The sequence below is a fragment of the Camelina sativa genome, chromosome 4 (assembly GCF_030686135.1).
Source record: "Camelina sativa cultivar CO46 ecotype springtype chromosome 4, ASM3068613v1".
NCBI classification, from domain to species: Eukaryota; Viridiplantae; Streptophyta; class Magnoliopsida; order Brassicales; family Brassicaceae; genus Camelina; species Camelina sativa.
In genome coordinates this window covers 19,665,163-19,682,799 of record NC_141883.1, presented here as the reverse complement: position 1 = coordinate 19,682,799, position 17,637 = coordinate 19,665,163, and the positions used below count along the sequence as shown (strand labels likewise).

Below are 17,637 nucleotides of genomic sequence, written 5' to 3'. Positions count from 1 at the left end.
TAGCAGTGGTTGAGTGATTAGCGTCTGTTATGACTGAGTTATTATTTAGTATAGTAAATGCTGAGTTATGGCTGAGTTATTGTTCTTTTATGGCTGAGTTATGGTTTAATGATGGCTGATTTATGGTATTATATGGCTGAGTTATGGTTTAGTTATGGATGAGTTATGGTTTTGTTATGGCTGAGTTATGGTTCTTTGATGGCTGATTTATGGTCTTAGATGGCTGAGTTAATTGTTTAGTGATGGCTGAGTTAAAACTTACTGATGGGTTTCATAATCTCTTATGTTACAACTGCGTGTCTGTAAAATGGTTATGAAGGAAAATGACTACGATCTATTTCATACGTGGCCAGATCAAGAAGACGAGCCATCAATTAATCGCCTGATCGAAGACATACATATGGATAAGTTTGTTAAAGGGTTTTGGGATGTGAAGGAGATTGAGAAGAAGAAAAAGAAAAAGAAAGCCAAAGCAGCTATTGAGTCTGAATCTCCTCCCGCAAAGAAGCGGAAAGTCCATAACCAAGTGACCACCATTCAGGGTGGTGAATCTGGTGAAGGAGCAGGAGCTGCACAGGAGAAGAAGAAGAAAGGAAAAAGGTAAGTGATATGGTGTATAGTGAGTTTATATTTTATGTAACCTTTCGTTAGCCTGTTTACGACAGTTTGTGTATTTGTTTCAGTTGGCTAGTGAGGAGGAAGATGCGGGGGAAGATGTGTCGGTTATAACTCTTGTTGACTTGGTGTGCAGGTTAAACTCAAGGTTTGACACCCTTGATACAAACATTGCAAATATGCCTCTGGATCTGGAGAAGAAGATTGGAGATAGAATAGAACAGAGGATGAAGGAAAGGATTGATACCAGGTTTGGACCTTTTGAGCATGATCTCAAACAGATGAAAGATCACGTGCTTTCCATGAGTGTTGGGGAAACTGGCCAAAACACGGCAGCTGCGTTTACGGATGTACCGATAAAGAACCTGATATCACCGGACCTTCAGGCAAAACAACAGAGAACAACATTTCCACCAGTCATTCCAGGAAAAATGCAAGAAAACTACTCTGTCAATAGTCTTCCGGTAATGTCTGGATGATTTTCCAGGATGTTTAGGTTGAGTTATCATTATCGTTAATTGTCTTCGCTATGTTATACAGGAAAAGAATTCTGTTGATGACAGTGGTTTGGATGGGATCATTAAGAATCTGATGGATAAGTTTGATAATCCTATTGATTTCCTTCAGAAGTCTCCAGCTGCTAAGATGTCTCCAGCTGCTAAGAAGTCTCCAGCTGCTAAGAAACCAGCTGATACGAAAACACGGCCTTACACGAGGAGAAATGCCAAAGAGTTAGAGGCGACAGAGAAGGCCAAAGAGTTACAGGCGGCAAAAAAGACCAAAGAAGTAGCTGCGGCAAAGAAGGTCAAAGAAGTAGCTGCGGCAAAGAATGCCAAAGAATTAGCGGCTGGAGACATTCAGGAAAAGAAAAGAGGTAGAGGTAGAAAGCCTAAAAATCCTACTGCTGTTATGCCGTTGTCTATTGTACTACATGGAGGTTTGAATAAGGGAGAAGCTGGTGCAGAAGATATTATAGACCAGTTTATTGCTGAAGCCAACACACTTGAACCTGAATCTGAGGATGATGCTGTCCCCATATGGGAGTGCATTGAATACACAACAAGCTCATCCAAGCAGGATTTTCCCTTATATTGGAGACAACAGACTGACGTGTATGAGGAAGAACTGTTCACCTGGACCTGGAATATATGATCCTCTGGCACCTGTTGATCCGGTCACGTTGCAGAAACTTATGGATTTTCTAAAGAAAGCCGAGTATGACCCTTTAGACCCTTTTTCTTAACAAGTTAATCACAGCTTGTTAACATTATATTAACTTGTGTTTATTTTGTTTGTTAGGAATATTCTGTTAGGCAAGGGCGAAATCGAAATTGAATTCTATAGGCAGCTAATCACCGAACGAAAGGACTGGCCAGTGAAACCAGAAAATTATGGTACCTATGGGTGGCTTACTGATGAAGTAAGTTTATCTTAATCTCTTAGTTATTGTTGTCGTTGTCTGAGTTATTTTAAACATTATGGCTGAGTTGCTGTTCTTTACTCAGTTTCCTTTTTTACAGCACATGGGCGCGTATATGAGACTCCTTAGGGATAGGTACAAACGAGATCCCTTCCCATATCACAACAAACGCATTGCGCTTGTAGACCCGTGGTTCACCATGACGATGGTTCGTGACTATGCTCAGTTCGAGATGAAACCCAAACTATTTAAATTAACAGGCAACTATTACGAAGAGTTAGTTAAAGGTTTGATACCTTCAGATCAAACGACTAATTTGAAGTGGATTGAAGATGTGGATCACCTGTATATTGCTCCACAAACTGGAGGCGATCACTAGGTGGCGCTGCACGTGGATCTGCTTAGGGGACATATTGATTGCTATGATAGCATCGTCGGACAAGTAACCAAAGAAAGTGAGGGTAAAATACTGAATGCTTGTAGGGCGTTTACGCGGATGATTCCAGCAATGATGAACGAGAACGTTCCTCACGAATATCGTGAACCTACTTTCAAACAGTTCAGCTTCAGGAGGAGGAGAGTCTCCAAGGTCCCGCAAAACGTACAGGTTGGTGACTGTGGCGTGTACGCTTTAAAGTTTATAGAATGTCTAGCGCTTAGTGTGTCTTTCGATGGAATCTGTGATCAAATATCCAGGGTATACGTGTTAAAATGGCAGCAGAAATCTATGATGAGGCACCTGATTTTATGAGTCAGTTTACGTAATTTTGTATTTCTTTTGGTAGGACTTGTACTTGGATATGTATGTAAAAACATTTGGATTTCTTGTGGTAGGAATTGTATATTGAAAGCATTTGGATTTCTTTTGGTAGGAATTGTACTTGGATATTGAAAACATTTGGATATTATAGTATCTTTTCAATGTTACGGCTGAGTTATGTACTTCACACGGCTGAGTTATGTACTTCACACGGCTGAGTTATATACTTCACACGGCTGAGTTATGTACTTCACACGGCTGAGTTATAAGTAAATATTAAATAAGCATATATGTTATGGCTGAGTTATGTACTTCGTACGGCTGAGTTATGGCTTATGTACATGGTACGGCTTCGTTTGGTCTTTCGTGCCGTGCCTCGATATTACAAAAAGTGTCTGCTCAGATATTACAAAAAGTGTCTGCTCAATAATTCTGTGTCTGCTCAGATCCACACGCGTAATAAATTCATAAAGTTAGCTTTTTCACAATATATTATACAAAATAATAAAAAAACTGAACTCAAAATTCGATTAAAAAATAAAATAATTCCGACAAAGTGAGTAATTGATGGCTGAATTATTGACTTACACGGCTGAGTTATGAAATATTTGTAAATATTTGTAAATTTACATTATTATAACTCAAAATTTAAATGTACAATTGAAATATGAATATTACAATTATTATAACCAATAAAAAGTAATAATTATAGAGAAAGATTGATTTTTACACATTCTCATCAGAATGTGTAAAACAAATGTGTAAAACATATTGATTTTTACACATTCTCATCAGAATGTGTAAAACAAATGTGTAAAACATACAACACATGACATTTAGGGGTTAGGGTTAGGGTTGGGGTTTAGGGTTTAGGGTTTGAGATGTAGGGTTCAGATGAGTAACATTATTTGTTTTTTGGTTTTGGTTCTAATGTGTTTTAATGTGTTTGGTTTAAGGTGGTAATATGGATATACTAATATTATTACCATTTGAATATTTTTTAAAATTTTTTAATTTTTTTTTGGTTATTTCCGGTTATGGGTCGGTTAGATTAATATATAACCATAAATAACCCAAAATATATTGTAATTAAGTAGATTAGCCTAATATAACCGAAAGTAAGCCGAATATAACCGAAATTAAGCAAACATACCAATACAAAAATACCAAATTGGGAAAAATTATTTTTTCGGTTCGGTTCGGTTATTTAGTCCTCCAATTGGAGGGTTAGCTGAGTTATAGTTTATGATGGCTGAGTTAAAACAAATTAATGGCTGAGTTATAAAAATAAATTGATAAAACAGCACTACATAGAGAGTTCATACCAATTACAAAAAAAAAAAAAAAAAAACAGAGCTTGACTAAGCTCACAGATACTTGTTCAAGCTCTCAAACTTCTTCTCTAGAGCGTCTTATTTCTTTACCATATCCAAGATAATTTATTCTTGAGTCTCAATGCGCTTCTTGGCTGCATCCAAGTCCTGCTTCATCTCATTCTTCTCCTCCTTAATATTGGCAAACTCGTCGTGCAATGCATCAGTCCACCACCTCCTGAAACCGCAGCCTTGACCGGGACCCTTACAAGTAGTACAGAACTGATATTACAATATAAAAAAAAAATCAAGATGAACACAAAAATAAGAGTAATGAAATCTTTTCATCTGTGATTTCATAACCAAAACTGAAATAAAGTTCTCCTGTCCTGCTAGGATCAATAGATCTGGCAACGAGAAGCCATGCACCACAATTACACCCGACTGGAAAGCCCTTGTCGCGCTTCCGAATTTCGCCGTACCTCATTTTCATTTTCATCTACATTACCACAAACACAATATTACGATAATGCTTAGAGATTTCAGATGGTCCACAGATGTACCTCTGTTAGTGCTTCAACAGCAGTTTTCTCATCAGCCCTGGAGTTGCCGCCGTAGATATCTCCCTGAGCCATCATTTTCACTCGATTACTAAAGAACAAAATCACTACAATCCCATCATTTATACTAAAACAATAAATCGAACGACGTCGTTTAATAATACTATACGTTACGGGTGAGTTATGTACTTTACACGACTGACTTAGGGTGGTATATTAAATTAACATTGATGTTACGGCTGAGTTATGTAGCAGCCATATTAATTGTGTTACGGCTGAGTTATGCAACGGCCATATTAATTTATTATATACATTCTCGAGAATACAAAAAGTGTTGTTGGGGAGACGCAAACTATAATTATGTTTCTTGTTATCATCCACACGCATAATAAATACATTTTAAAGATTTCTTATTAAAAAGGAATTCAAAAATTGAATTCAAATTTTAGAAATTTATTTAATAAAATTTGACTATATGGCTGAGTTATCGAAATAAACAACTAACTTATGAGATATTTGTAAATTAAAATTTTTATAACTCAAAATTTAAATTTACAATGGAAATATGTATATTACTATTATTATAATCAATAAAAAGTAATAATTATAGACAAAGAGTGATTTTTACATATTCTGATCAAAATGTGTCAAACAGTCAAAACATGACATTTAGGGGTTAGGGTTAGGGTTTGGGTTGTAGGGTTCATATTTCCAACATTATGGGTTTTAATTTAACAGTTTGGTTTTGGTTCTAATGTGTTTGATTTAAGGTGGTAATTTGGGTTTACTAATATGATAACCATTTCAAATTTTAAAATTTTTTGAAATTCGGTTATCTCCGGTTATGGCCGGTTAGATTAATATATAACCATAAATAACCCAAATGTTATCCAAATTAGGTAGATGAACTTAATATAACCGATATTAACCTGCATATAACCGTAATTAATCGAAAATACCAATACAAAAAAATACCAAATGGGGAATAATTAGTTTTTTTGGTTCTGTTCGGTTTGTTCGGTTATTTAGTCTTATAATTGGAGTCATGGCTGAGTTATATTTTATGACGGCTGAATTATCGTTTAGGGTCTTCTCATTAATATGAAAACGTATTCTTCTTTCTTTCCTTGATCTTTCGTTCTCCTAATAAATATTAAAACGTCTATCGATGTCACAAAAAGTGTTGTTAGGGAAACGCGAAAAATCACTTATTCTGTGCCTGCTCAAATCCACACGCATAATAAATTTATAGAGTGAGCTTTTTTCACAATATATAATTCAAAATAATTAAATAATTATTATTCGAATTTTATTTTTGAAAACGTATTTATCCAACCATTGAATATTAAAAATTTTATATGAATATTACTATCATTAAAACAAATAAAAAGGTATATTTATAGACTTAGAGTGATTTTTACACATTCTAATTTGAGGGTTGGCTGAGTTATGAGATATTCACGACTGAGTTATGTAAAAAATTTAGATAAAGTGATGACTGAGTTATCAAATATTGTGGTTGACTTATCGAACTTTATGGTTGAGTTATCATTCCGTAATGACTGAGATATCGAAATAACGACTGATTTATATTAATATGAAGGTACAATATAAACGAAATCAAAAAAAAAAAAACAAAAGCACAAAATCATAGTTCATAGTTCATATAGAAGACGACACGAAAGTACAATGGAAATCACTTTATGAAACCGACGTCATCTAGGCCAAATTCTTCAAACATATGGACCAAATCATTCCAAACTATGCTGCTCAGCATCTCGGATTTATTGCCACCTTTCGCCCATATCCTCTTGAGAGCACGCATCTGGGATCTGAATAACGTTCTAGCCACCAAATTAAACTGCGTCCAGAACGTTAAAGTATGCTTTGGATCCCACGTGTATTTACGCTACAATTAAAGGAAAGAAACGGTAAGAGTATAGAATAATATCAATATGGTGGTTTGTTTTAGTGATCTTATTGCGAGGAGGATAAACAATTGTCTCTTAAAATGGAAGGGAATCAAGCGGTACGTCGGCCACGCATGGTGCAAGTTGTGTTGAAGTATTCCTCCAATCGCGATAGAGAGAACGTGAAGGAACTTGAACCACGTAACAGTGGTTGTGTCAACCCAGGAACCCACACCAGGGTTTAGAACCGGAATATTCCCCTGATCAGTGGCGCAAATGATCGCTTCGACATCTCTAAAAAACTTTCCATCGATATGAGGAACAACTTCCATGTCGATAGGAAGATGTAACATATAGACAGATATGTGATTTAGGAGTGTATAAAGTGAAACAATATAAACGAAGAATGAGATGAAAGAGAGTCAGACATATGAATGAGGAGAATATAAAGGAAAAACAATATGAAAACGAAAGGTCACGTCTATTATTAGGTTAAATTATGATTTCCCGCCAAAATATTGCTTGACGGCTGAGTTATAGTTTGACGGGAAAACGAAAGGTCTCGTCGATCCATGTAATGGCTGAGTTATAGTGAGTTATGGCTGAGGTATTACGAGAAACAATCTGAAATTAGAAACGGAAGTAGATGACATATTTATATGATGGCTGAGTTATCACTAGGAATAATCTGGAAGTAGATGGCTGTTATATATGTTTTGATGGCTGAGTTATAATATTTACGGGAAAACGAAAGGTCTAGTCGACTCATGTTACGGCTTAGTTATAGTAAAGTTATGGCTGAGAGGGAAAGTGAACAGTTAAAAACTGTTCACAAACCGCGGAAAAAAAATAAAAAAAAACTCTCTCTCTTTCTCGTCGACGAAATCTCTCTCTCTCTCGACGAACCCTAAACGATAAAAAACTCTCTCTCTCATTCTCTCTTTCTCTCTCCGTCGTCGCTGTCTTGTTCGTTTCCGTCTAAGCCGTCTCGTCTTCGAGTTCCGGTATGTGTCTTCCTCTAGTTTACGGCTGCTTTACGGCTGAGTTATGTATTTGTGGTGGAGTTATTATATGCATTGCGTCTGAGTTTGTCATATTTTATGGCTGATTTATTTTATGCTTTACTGCTGAATTATATTTATCAGATGGCTAAGGATATTTCTGAAGAACAAGCAAGGGATTACCCCCCAAGACTTTGGCCAGAAATGAAGTCTATTATATATAGTAAACAAATTAATACCAATTTCAAGATGTTAGATTTCCCTCAGATTAGGGAATCAATAGGACAGGATGCGTGGGATGAAACGAAGAAAGTACCTATTGGAATAATCTCTAAGCTAGTTGATAGCCAATTCGTCTGGTCTGGTAAGGTTGTACATTTCCTACTATGTAACCAATTAAGGGTACATAAGAAGGAGCTTTGGTTTGTGGTCAGTGGTCAACCTATCAGGTTTGGGTTGAATGAATTTGCTCATGTCACGGGGTTAAACATAGACCCAATGCCGACAGAACGAGTTGAACTTGAAGAGGAACACAAAACGTTCTTCAGACTATTGCAAGTGCCTGGTGGGGAAGGTCCATCATTAAATGAACTCAGGGAAGCATTAAATGTGTGCCGGGGATGGAAAAACCCTAATCATCGTAAATGGTTGGGGCTGTTGCTTCTTCAACACATTGGACTTTATGGTTTGCATCATAACTCTAGAATTCCATATGAAAGTGCAAAAAGAGTTTTTGATGATGAATCCATGAAGACTTATCCATGGGGTCGGTCAGTATTTGAAGCTCTTGTTGATTCTATAAAGATGTTGAAGCCTACGGGAAAGTCGTACACCCTTAGTGGCTTTACACCCGTGTTACAGGCTTGGGCGTATGAGTCCATCAAATGCTTTGGAGATCGGTTTGGGAATGCAACAAAAGAAAAAAATGCTGGCATACCATTGCTTCAATGGGGTGGAAACCGTACATGTTCAACGCTGGAAACCGTAATTTCTGAAGAGATCAAAGTGCTTGGTGAGGTAAGGTTTTTAAGTCACGACTGAGTTATGACTTAGTGATGGCTGAGTTATGATTTAGTGATGGCTGAGTTAATGTTTTGTGTTGACAGAGTTATGTTTTAGTGATGGCTGAGTTAAAACTTACTGATGGGTTTCAAAATCTCTTATGTAACAGCTGCATTTGACTAAAATGGTTATGAAGGATGATGTAAGCGAGCTATTTCATACATGGCCAGGTCAAGAAGATGACCCTGCACTTGATCGCCTTATCCAAGACATACATGAGCTATGTTGCATGGAAACTCTTTTCGAGGTCCGTTTCCCGTTTTCAAAACGTTTCGGAAACAGAAACTCGTGGAAACTCGGAAACAAGGCACAAAAACACGATTCCTAGAAATTTCTGTTTGGAAACACGATGGAAACTCCATTTCCGTTTTGGAAACACGACGAAAACTTCTTTTTTATTTTGAAATTTAATAAATAAATATCTTTAAAATATAAAACTTCATTATAGATATAAATATATAATATTATTAGTGTTTTAATTCAACTATTTAATATTTATATTTGAAGTTTTATTGTTTGAAGCTTTTTGATATGGTTTTTATGTTTGGTGTTTCATTATATATATATATATAGATATAAATATATAAATATATATATATATATATATATATATGTATATGAATATGTACATACGTTTCCAAAACGTTTCCATTTCCTAATTTTTGAAAAAACCGTTTCCTGTTTCCGAAACGTTTCGTTTCCGCGTATCCGTTTCCGTTTCCATGCAACCTAGTAGGGTAAGTTTGTAAAAGGTTCTTGGGATGTTAAGGGGAGTGATAAGAAGAAAAAGCGAAAAGCTAAAACAGATGTTTCTGAATCTCCTCCCGCAAAAAAGCAGACAGTCCAGAAGGTGGACGTTTCAAACAGTCAGGGTGGTGAATCTGGTGAAGGAGCTGCACAGAAGAGGAAGAAGAAGAAGAAAGGAATAAAGGTAAGTGATATGGTGTATTGTGTGTTTATATTATATGTAATCTTTCGTTACCTTGTTTACGACGGTTTATGTATTTGTTTCAGTGTGCTAGTGAGGAGGAAGATGCTGGAGAAGATGGGTCGGTTGCAACTATCGTTGAGTTTGTGTCTAATTTAACCTCAAGGTTTGAAACTTTTGAAAAAAACATTGCTCTGGATTGGAGAATAAGATTGGAGATAGAATAGAAAAGAGGATGAATGAAAGGATTGATACCAGGTTTGGATTTGTTGAGAGTGAACTCAAACAGATGAAAGAGCACGTGCTTTCCATGGGTGTTGGGCAAACTGACCAAAACACTTATGATGCGTGTTCAAATTTCAAAATAACGAGTCTGTTACCAGAATACCTTCGGGAAAATCTACAGACACCAAAAGGTCCACCAGTCATTCCAGGAAAAAAGCAAGAAAACTACTCTGTCAACAGTCCTCCGGTAATGTCTGATTTATCTTAATTTTATGGCTGATTTTCTAGAATGTTTAGGTTGAGTTATTATTATCTGAATTATGTTCGCTATGTCATACAGGTAGATGGCAGTGGTTTGGCTTGGGTCAGTAGGAATCTGAATAAAGAGTTTGATAAAGATGATCCTCTTAATTTTGTTGAGAAGTCTCCAACTGCTACGAAACCAAACCGACGGCTGAACACGTGGAAAAATGCCAAAGATGCAATGAAGGACAAAGAATTAGATGCAAATACCAAAGAGGTTGCGGCAAAGAAGGCCAAAGATGAGGCGGCGGCTGCAAAGAAGGCCAAAGAGTTGGCAACAAAGAAGGTCAAAGAGTTGGCGGAAAAGAAAGTTGAAGATAATCCGCAAAAGAAAAGAGGTAGAAAGACTACTAAGCCTACTGCCGTGAAGCCGTTGCAATTTGTAGAACCTGTTTTGAATGAGGGATAAGCCGAAGCTGGTGCAAAAGCTGATGCAAACGCTGGTGCCAACGCTGCTGACAGCAGTATATGTGATATGACAGCCGAGTTAATGGTTGAAAATGATGTCCTTGAACCTGAATTTGAGGATGATGAGGAGGAAAAGATTAGGCTTGATAGAATTAAAGCTTTAAGGCTGGAGAGTGTTAAGCTGTCCCCGGATGGAAGTGCATTGAATACACAACAAGCTACACAAGCGAGAATTTTTCCTTATATTGTAGACAACGGACTGACGTGCATGAGGAAGAACTTTGTACCTGGAGCTGGAATATATGATCCTCTGGCACCGGTTGATCCGATCAAGTTGAAAAAACTTTTGGAGTACCTAAAGACAGCCGAGTATGACCCTTTAGACCCTTGTTAATCACAGCTTGTTAACATTATATTAACCTGTCATTATATTATGCAAGTCAACACCAAATATTGAATTCTATTGGACTCTCATCACCGAAAGAAAGAACTGGCCAGTGAAGCATGATACATTTGGGTGGTTGTCTGATGAAGTAAGTTTAACTTGATGTCTGAGTTATTATGTTTACGGCTAAGATATAATGACTTGACGGCTGAGTAATAATGTTTACGGCTGAGATATAATACATAATGACTGAGTTGTTAGTGTTGGCAGCGAAGTTATAATACATAATAGCTGATTTGTTATTGTTTACGACTGACTTATATTATATTATGGCTGAGCTGCTGTTCTTTACTCAGTTTTCTGTTTTACAGCACATGGGCGCGATTATGAGACTCCTCAGTATTAGGTACAACCGAGATCCATTCCCATATCACAAAAAATGCATTGCGTTTGTAGACCCGTGGTTCACCAGAACGATGGTTCGTGACTATGCTCAGTTCGAGATGAAACCCAAACTGTTTAAATTCAATGGCAACTGTTACGAAGAGTTAGTTAAAGGTTTGATACCTTCAGATCAACCGACTAATTTGAAGTGGATAGAAGATGTGGATCACCTGTATTTTTCTCCACAAACTGAAGGCAATCACTGGGTGGCGCTGCACGTGGATCTCATCAGAAGGCATATTGATTGCTTTGATAGCATCGGGGTCAAGCAAACAAAGACAGTGATATTAGAATGATGAATGCTTGTAGGGCGTTTGCGCGGATGATTCCAGCAATGATGAACGAGAACGTTCCTGACAAATGGCGTACACCTACTTTCAGTCAGTTCAGTTTCAGGAGGAAGAGTGTCTCGAAGGTCCCTCAAAACGTACAGGTTGGTGACTATGGCGTGTACGCTCTAAAGTTTGTAGAATGTCTAGCTTGGTTTGACTTTTGATGGCATATGTGATCAAAATATCCAAGCTATACAGGTTAAAATGGCAGCAGAAATCTACGATGAGGCACCTGATTTTATGAGTAAGGTTAAATAAGAAAGAATTACGTCCTTCGTTTCGTTTCTTTTGGTAGGAATTGTACTATGATATGTAAAACATTTGGATTTCTTTTGGTAGGAATTTTACTTGGATTTGTAAAACTTTGATTTGTCTATTTTCAAAATTATGGCTGATTTACGGTTAAGTTACGGCTGATTTATATACTTCACACGGCTGAGTTATGAATTATATACTTCGTACGGCTGAGTTATGAGATATTAAAACGTCACTCGATATCACAAAAAGTGATATCACAAAAATTAGTTTTCCGATTCGGTTTGGTTTGGTCGGTTCAGATCCACACGATAATAAATTCATAAAGTGAGCTTTTTTACAATATATTATCAAAATAATTAAATAATTAATATTTGAATTTAGAATTTTTGTTTTTTTGTAAAAGTATTATTCCAACAGTTGAATATTAAAATTATTATAACTTCAAATTTAAACAATAGGAAAACGAAAGGTCACGTCTATTATTAGGTTAACTTATGGTTGTCCGCCAAAATATTGTTTAACGGCTGAGTTATAGTTGGAAAAACGATGCCGGATCTCCCCGACGATGTTTTCATAAAAATCGTTTCCCTTGCTGCAGAAGATCGATGGTGGTCACTTGGTTCTATTTTAAGGGCTGGTCATAGGGGAAAAAATGCAGTATACAGTATAGAAGTTCTAAAGACAGCTGCTATCTATTGCCTTTGTACTGATCCATCAGAAATAAACACATCAAATGCCCCTGATGGTGGCCTCCAAATTGAAGGGCGGTACAGGCCTTTCTTCGTCAGATGCTTTGACGCCGGCAACCCCATTGCCATTTACTATGAAGGGCTAAGGGTTGTGGCTGAGGATAGAGATATCCAGCGTGTGATTGATATTCTCAGTCGTATTGTACCGGCCAATGTTGATACCACCTTAGCATGTGGGGTACTAAGTATATGTCAAGGGAATGAGGTTATGGCTGTCCATTACCTCCACTTGTTTGATGTACATCATTATCCTCTGCTGTTTGCAGGTGTCAGGGCAACCAATGATAATTTTCTGTTTGCGTTATCTCGTTATAAGACGGCCCGAAAATACTCATATACAGCCTCCCATCGCTATCCTGACAGCCCGTTACTCCCTTCACCCGCTTGTGCTGTGATGTGTTATTTGGATAACGGTCGCCATTTTCCTGGCTATGGAGACCGTTATAGAATCATGTGCAAAAACTGTTACCTTTGGTGGTTGTCCCTTAAAGTATCTGAGATCCTTTAGGGTTTCCAGCAGTGATTTTCAGCAGTAATTTCCTGTCAATTTAATTTAAAATAATTATTTTCCATTCCTTAGGCGAGTATCTTTTTCATGTATTAAAGGTCCATGTTATCCACCTTTTTATGCTTCCACATTTTCCTTTTAGTTTCTCCTCTCATTTAACGGCTGAGTTATAGTAACGTTATGACTGAGTTATCGCAAGAAACAATCTGGAAGCAAACGACTGATTTATACGAATTTACGGCTGAGCTATAAAATTTGCGAGAAAACAAAAGGTCATGTCACGACTGAGTTAGTGTAAGTTATGGCTGAGTTATCGCAAGAAACAATCTGAAAGTAAATGGCTGATATATATATGACTTGACGGGAAAACGCATAATGGCTGAGATATCGTAATACCGGCTAAATTATATTAATATTAAACATTACAAAAAGAAAAAAAAAAGTTCAGAGTTCATAAAGAAGACGAGACGACAGTACAATGGAATATGGTTTTTAAAACCGATTAAGAGGAGGAGGAACCAGGAACTTTTAGTTTCTCCCAATCAAGAGGAGGAGGAACGACACACTGTTCGACATCAGCTTCTGCAATCTCTCTCATAACCTCTAACCTCTGGTGCTCTATCTCTAAGTCGACAAGTTCTCCACCCAAGATTTGATTCAGTTGGGATATTTGAGCGTCGATTAGTTCCACTTGATGCTCGAGGGCGGTCTTCTCTTCCTTCTTTTTCATATGATCATTCATCACATGCAGAACTGCTTTGTAGCGATCAGCTGTCTCCGCCTCGGCCTCGACTCTCGTCTGACTAAAAGCTTCGACACGGCCAATAGTGCTTACTCTTCCCACTCGAAATCTGCATTTCTTTGACGTTTACTGGAACTTGCTCCGTCCACTTGATTGTCTTCTTCTCCCCACTCTGCCTTGCGTTTTTGACGTCTACTGGAACCCTCTCCGTCCATAGCTGAGATTTGAAGGAAATGATCGAAGGAAATGCAATATAATGATAGATGAGATTTGAAGGTGGACTGATCAACGAAGATGCAATATTTATAGGTGTAATGAGCGGAGAAGAAGAAACCGAAACAATACAATGAATTAACCGAAACGATACAACGTGTCTATTATTAGGTTAACTTATGTTTTCCTGCCAAAAGGTTACAACTTATGCTGAGTTATAGTTTTACGGGAAAACAAAATGTCACATTGATTCATGTTACAACTGAGTTATATTGAATAATGGCTGAGTTATCAAAAGAAATAATCTGAAAGCAAATGGCTCATTTATATTACTTGACGGCTGAGATATAGTTTTACGGGAAAACGAAAGGTCACGTCGATTCATGTTACGACTGAGTTATATTGAATAATGGCTGAGTTATCAAAAGAATCAATTTGAAAGCATACGATTCATGTGAAAACGAAAGGTCTCGTCGATTCATGTGACGGTTGAGTTATTGTAAGATATGGCTGAGTTATTACAAGAAACAATCTGAAAGCATACGATTGATTTATACGACTTGTAATAGTTTTACGGGAAAACGAAAGGTCTCGTCGATGCATGTGACAGATGAGTTATAGTGATTTATAAATATGTTATGGCTGTGTTATCACAAGAAACAATCCTCTCAAAGGTTTTATCTGGCCACACGCGATGTTGAACCAAGACGTGATTCAAGAGATCCTCTCTCATTGTTCAGCGACGGAAATTGCAAGATTCCGTCTACAAAACAAAGAGTGCAACAAAAGAAGTTACGAGTTGAGATTTATCGATCATCATCTCCATAGAGCCAACTCTGTTTTCGGCTATTTTGTTCATTACGAGGACAAATGGTTTAGGTATCGGCCCCGTTTTGTCCCCAGCGTTGAAGCAGAACAAGAAGAAAAAGGAGATAAAAAACAAATCTCGCTTCAGTTTCTTCCTCAGAACAACGCAAAGATCAAAGCTTGTGATACACATCATGGGATTTTGATCTGTATCGGTGATAGGTTTAAAGGAGCGAAAATGATACCAGATTACATCGTTTGTAAACCTGCCACAAAGCAGTTCCGGATCATACCAAACCCTAAAACTCGATATCTGACGATCACAACCGGTTTAATGGTGATTTCTTTGAATCCGTTTCGGTATAAGATCATTAGGGTTTCTGAACCAAGGACATGGATGACCAAGGAAGGTTTCTATATTCACAACCGTTAGGTCTTCGATTCTGATTCCTTCGCGTGGAAGCGACTGAATAATTTCGAGTTATTAGAGTTTTTCCCGAGAGAAGCTATACCGGTATCAGCACACGGTTTCTTGCATTGGTTAACAAGGAAGAACAACGTGATCCGGTTCTGTATGCGAACCAAAACTTGGTCTATTTTCTCTTTTCCGGACGTACTATTATGCGATAGCAGTCTCATCTTGGTCAGCTACGAAGGAAAGCTAGGTGTTACTCAACATTCAGAATCAAGAAACGGAGCTGAGTTATGGGTTTTGTAGAACAATTTGAGAAAGTCTTGGGTTAAAGTGGAAGACGCTAAAATTACAGCGTTGAAAGATGAATATGCACAACCCTTTTGGTTCCCAAGTAGCGACGTTGTATCAGTGGCGGTTAGTGATCGGCTCGGTCTCTACAACATGAATAGCAACAACTGTCGATATTTGATTAGGGATAATTTGTTATCGTCCGGCCACCCACCCAGTTATCATCTTATACCTTTCTACTCAAACTACGAAAGAGCTTGTTTGGATAAAGATGAAGCTGAAAGAAAAGATACGAAAGGAGTGGGAAATGGAGAGAGTAAGCTTTAATATGGTCAAGAGAACAGTAAAAAAACGTAGAAGATGATTGTTAAGTAAGACCTTTTTTTGTTGTAATCGGATAGATTATGTGACGGATGAGTTATAATGATTAATAAAACTGTGATGGCTTAGTTATCACAAGAAACAATATGAAAATAAATGGTTGATTTATTTCAATGTCACGACTGAGTTATAATATTTATAGGAAAACGAAAGGTCTCGTCTATTATTAGGTTAACTTATGGTGACCCGCCAAAATATCGCTCTACGGCTGAGTTATAATATTTACGGAAAAACGAAAGGTCATGTAACGGCTGAGTTATAGTGAGTAATGGCTGAGTTATCAAAATAAACAATCAGCAACTAAATGGATGATATATGACTCTACGGCTGAGTTATAATATTTACGGGAAAACGAAAGGTCTCGTCGATTCATGTTATGGCTGAGTTATAGTGATTTTTTAGGGACGCGTGACAAAAAACATTGAATGTTTGCACGGTCTTTTAGAGTGATTCTCGGGAAGAGGATCGCAGTTGCGTTCCAAGTTTTAGTATAAATAGGGGAAGGGTTGGAAATGTTCAGAGCATTCCTAACTCGAACGAAACTAGCAAAGATGCCAGTGACTACCCGATCTGCATGGTTGAAATGAGCCCGAGAACGGACAGCCGCTGGAGCTAGCGGTTTCGATCCAAATGAGTTGGATAATGCCCCCCTCAAGAGGAGACGAAGACGTCTCGATCCCGTGAACTCGTTCTGAGTTTCATCGTCATCGAGCCATCCGGGGATCCTTTGCAAACGGAACTTCGGATGTACCAAGCTTTCCGCAAGAGACTAGGCGCGTATATCAAAGCACTTCGTCTTACACTCGAACAAGTCTATCGGCTCTGCCGATTGGAAGGGACTATCCGAGTCCTGGATGAGCTCATCGCCGAAGGTTTCTTTCTGGCGAAGTGGCGCATGACTCGTCTACTTGCTGAGCATGCTTCGTGCGAAGGACAGGTCTCCCGTATGGTGGTGCCAAACTTACCCGAAGGTGATTACGAACCTTTGGAGAGTCTGACTTCCTGCGCATCATGGACGTCTAGGCCTACCAAGCTAGCGTGGAGAGGCTGAGGCGGTACGTCAACTACTTGGAGTCAACGGACCATTTCTTCCGCGAAAGCCATGCCATAGAAGGTCCATGTGCCTTCCTGGAGGAGATGGTGCCCAAGGGCTCCGAAGTGCCGATGGAAAGGCTTGAAGCCTTAAGGTGGGATCGTCAGATCTTGCGATATTATCTGAGCAAGCTGGTGGTGGAAGAACCGTTGGAGTCTGATCTATCCGGTCCAGCTCCCATTCTGAGACTACAGGACCGTCCATAATGCTAGTGATGGGAATCAGTTTGTGCCGAGATCAGAAGACTCGTGATTAGCCTTCACATGGGAACTCGTTCGCTTTTTATTTTTATTTTTTTTTTCATTTTTGCGAATTGCCGAACTAAATGTAATCAATTCGAATTTAATGGAAATTTAATGGCAATTCTTCAGCAAAGTCGATGTGAGATGTAAAGAGAGTCAAACGTATGTGAGATGAAAGAGAGTCAGACATATTTACGGGAAAACGAAACGTCATGTGACGGCTGAGTTATAGTGAGTTATGGCTGAGTTATCACAAGAAACATTTACGGCTGATA

At 38.0% G+C, this 17,637-nt stretch overlaps 1 pseudogene; it reads left to right on the top strand.

Moving 5' to 3' along the window:
- The first annotated feature begins 14,821 nt into the window (after positions 1-14,821).
- Positions 14,822-15,973, top strand: LOC147945990 (F-box protein At5g49610-like; annotated as a pseudogene).
- Positions 15,974-17,637: the final 1,664 nt, after the last annotated feature.